This window comes from Nicotiana sylvestris, chromosome 2, assembly GCF_000393655.2.
Source record: "Nicotiana sylvestris chromosome 2, ASM39365v2, whole genome shotgun sequence".
Classification (NCBI taxonomy): Eukaryota; Viridiplantae; Streptophyta; class Magnoliopsida; order Solanales; family Solanaceae; genus Nicotiana; species Nicotiana sylvestris.
Window position 1 is genome coordinate 28,888,906 of NC_091058.1, and position 4,503 is coordinate 28,893,408.

The window sequence follows — 4,503 nt, forward strand, 5'->3', positions numbered from 1 at the left end:
TTTTCTCAAGCCTTTGTCATGTCTTGTCGTTCCAAAGACATTTGCCAATACTTGTTCTCAACAGTCATGCTCGTGCCCATTCTTGGTGCGCATGCCATGCCATGCCGCCCCAATTAGTTTACTGACTTTGGCGCGCATGCCATGCCATGCCGCCCCAATTAGTCCTTGCTGCCTTCTCAAGCCTTTGCCAAGCATATCTTGTCGTTCCAAAGATCTCGGCCAATACTTGTTCCTGACAGCCCATAATGACACTGTCTTGTCATTCATCCGCATGATCGTTTTGCCCGCACATAGGCCAATGACAAGGCCATCACGCCCAAATCCTTGCCACAGCCGTGCCACGCCCGATGACAAAAAGTCAGGCCCTAACAGTAGGCCACTATCCTACCATCGAAAGTTGATAGGGCAGAAATTTGAATGATGCGTCGCCGGCACGATGGCCGTGCGATCCGTCGAGTTATCATGAATCATCGCAGCAACGGGCAAAGCCCGCGTCGACCTTTTATCTAATAAATGCATCCCTTCCAGAAGTCGGGGTTTGTTGCACGTATTAGCTCTAGAATTACTACGGTTATCCGAGTAGTAGATACCATCAAACAAACTATAACTGATTTAATGAGCCATTCGCAGTTTCACAGTCTGAATTTGTTCATACTTACACATGCATGGCTTAATCTTTGAGACAAGCATATGACTACTGGCAGGATCAACCAGGTAGCATTCCTTATTGACGCCGGCATCGCATGAGCATGGCCGACCCAAAGGGCACCGCCAAGTCCAAGACGAGCACGACCGTCATTCGTAAGGAGCATTCTTTGGGCAAATAGGAGCCAATGAAGGCCCCATGCCCATTGCGTTTACCGAATCCGAGAGTCCGAGCATACTAGTCATGGACCAAGCCATCGCAAGGCAAAGCAAGGACGACCTGGGACACAACTACAGCTTTTGGTTCACCCCGCACGTCGAACGCGAGGGGCGAAAGGCAACCGATTGCGCTTGATAATGCCTTGGCATTAGGTATGCAACACAGAAAACCGACACCGAACAAGCCTAATTTGCGCTTGTGACATGATTGAGATGGCATGCGGGCAAGGACGTCGCTGCTCAAGCAGGGATCCAACCTAGCCACACAAACCGAACACCACTCATGTGCCGCACGTACACTTGCCTCGCCGATACAAGCCAACAACAGCCCCAACACGCGACGCGCAGCCATGTGTTATTGCCGATGCCAACATTGCAAAGCCAAGACAAGCCCCGCAAAGCACGAATAGGGGGTTGGAGCAATGCCAAACACAACCCACAACAACCGATGGCAATTGGCAACTTACTAAGCTTCGCCCCATGCGCATGGCACCTTGCGGCGCTACTTGCACGATGCTTTGCCGTTCTATTGCCAAAAGCCATCAGCCGCCACGAGCGATGTCGCCTCCCGATGTTGCCCGCAACAACCGATGGCAATCGGCAACTTACTAAGCTTCGCCCCATGCGCATAGCACCTTGCGGTGCTACTTGCACGATGCTTAGTCGTTCTGTTGCTAAAAGCCATCAGCCGCCACGAGCGGTTCCAGACACAACCCACAACAACCGATGGCAATCAGCAACTTACTAAGCTTTGCCCCATGCGCATGGCACCTTGCGGCGCTACTTGCACGACGCTTTGCCGTTCTATTGCCAAAAGCCATCAGCCGCCACGAGCGATGTCGCCTCCCGATGTTGCCCGCAACAACCGATGGCAATCGGCAACTTACTAAGCTTCGCCCCATGCGCATGGCACCTTGCGGTGCTACTTGCACGATGCTTAGCCGTTCTGTTGCTAAAAGCCATCAGCCGCCACGAGCGGTTCCAGACACAACCCACAACAACCGATGGCAATCGGCAACTTACTAAGCTTCGCCCCATGCGCACGGCGCCTTACGGCGCTACTTGCACGATGCTTAGCCTTTCTGTTGCCAAAAGCCATCAGTCGCCCCGAGCGATGTCGCCTCCCGATTTTGCCCGCAACATCCAATGGCAATCAACATGTACTAAGCTTCGCCCCATGCGCACGGCACCCGGAGGCGCTACTTGCATGATGCTCCGCCTTTCGTTGCCAAAAGCCAATGTTTGCCACGAGCGGTGTCACCACCAGGCGTACTACGAGCCCACATGAGTACTTGCCGGCACGGTTTGCGAACATCGGGGACGTAGCACGGACAAGCCGTGCATGCCCCCAATGCCCACGCCCCATGCCAGCGTCCCCCATGCATGCCCGCCCCTTCCTGGCAGCAAGCACCTGAGGTGCCTTTCAACACCTCTACCCCCCTTATATATGCTTAAAAAAAAAACCCAATTTTCAGGAGTAGACATGCTTTGTCCAGAGAATCATAATAGACATGTACAACACCAAATAGCACAAACCAAAGTACAACATAGCTAATATATTCACAAATGACTATTAAACATTGTAAATGATATTTTTTACAAAAAATAATATTTTTTTTAAATATTTTAATTAAAAAACGAAAAATACTTAATAAAATACTAAAAAATATGAAAATTATTATAAATATAGAAAAAACAATGGAGAAAAATTCCAATACATCTTGTAATAATATAACACATATAAGATTAAATATTTTTATAAAAAAGTGACATAAAAACTATTTAAAATTACAAAAAAATGCATAAAAATTAATAAAAATAGATAAAAAATAGGTAAAATACATAATATTATTATAAAAGTGTATAGATGACCAACCACCAATAAGCATGAGGCACCTCCGTTGTCGCAACCACAACAAGTGATTCCGATTTGAAACCACCGCCGCCAACCACCAAGCATTGACCAACCGTCGCCGGTCGCTACCGCTCGAACCACCTCAACCAACGTCATTGCGCTTTGCATGGTGCGACGTTGAGCGAAGTGGTGCGGCGTGGAGCGACGTGGTGCGACTTGGTGCGACGCCGTGCCATGGGTACGCCCTGCCATGTCCTGCGACGTCCTGACACGTCCTGCCATGTTCTGCCATGCCCTGACCCGTGCATGGCCACGCCCTGCCATGTCCTGCGATGTCCTGAATCGTGCCATGGACATGTTCGGCGCCGTCCTGACTAGTTCCATGGCCATGTCCTGCGCCGTCCTGACTCGTACCATGGCCATGTCCTGCGACGTCCTACGACGTCCTGACTTGTCCTGACTTGTGCCATGGCCATGTCCTGCGACGTCCTGGCACGTCCTGACTCGTTCCTTGACCATGTCCTGCGAGGTCCTGACACGTCCTAACACGTGCCATGGCCGTGTCGTGCGAGGTCCTGACACGTCCTGACACATGCCATGGCCGTGTCCTGCGATGTCCTGACACGTGCCATGGCCACGTCCTGGCACGTCCTGACTCGTGCCATTGCCATGTCCTGCGACGTCCTAACACGTGCCATGGCCGTGTCCTGCACGTCCTAACACGTGCCATGGCCGTGTCCTGCACGTCCTAACACGTGCCATGGCCGTGTCCTGCGACGTCCTGACACGTGCCATGGCCACGTCCTGCCATGTCCTGACACGTGCCATGGCCATGTCCTGCCACGTCCTGACACGTGCCATGGCCACGTCCTGACATGTCCTGACACGTCCTGACTCGTGCCACCACACCTTTGCATCACCAGTCAAATACATTGGTGTGATTATCACCTTGTCTTCATCCGCAACACGTGCAGCCTGGAAATACTGCTCCATATCCCACAAGAAATTTTCCAGTTCTTTGGCACTTCTTGCACCCCCATATGCCTTTGGCTCCGGAATCCTCAACTTAGTGCGTTCATCACTTCTAGGGACAACAGTTTGCAATTCCCTCCGAAGTTGAACCACTTCCTCGCGCAGTTCTTCCTTCTCTTGGCGTACCAAGGCCATTTCTGCCAGCGTTGTCTCGTGTCTCGCTGCATAATCTGCCTCTAACTGTGCCATTCTTGCAAGAACAGAAGAATCGCCATTTGCCTCAAGAGCCTGCCCAACGAGTGCTTCCAACTGCTCTATCCTTTGACGCAGTTCCGCATTTGTGCCACCAGCCATGTTCTCAAATAGCCCCACGAATTCTGCCACCGATCGTCTTGCCACTGCCACGAACTAAACCTGGCTCTGATACCAGTTGTCACGGGGGTGATTTTAGTCAGTCAAAACTCACACCCGCGCGGCAGTCAAGTCGTACACTTGACTCAGCCTTTCCCAAATACTTAGCCAATTTTCGCGCACCTTTGGCCTAAACGAGATTTAGACAGCAATTCAATAAGAACACACACATATACGGGAAAATCCCAACCTTTGCATTAATGTGGAAAATATACAAAGGACCCTCACTTTGCTATGAACACAGTCCGCTCACAGCCCACTTTTGACAAAGAACACAAGTCGTTCTTGTCAACACTAAGATCTGCCCATGCCAAACCTTAGCCCCTTTTTGAAACAACTGAAACCCTCACGTTTCACTCTTGTTTCCCACTTAGAATTTCTCACGAAATTCCCCACATTCA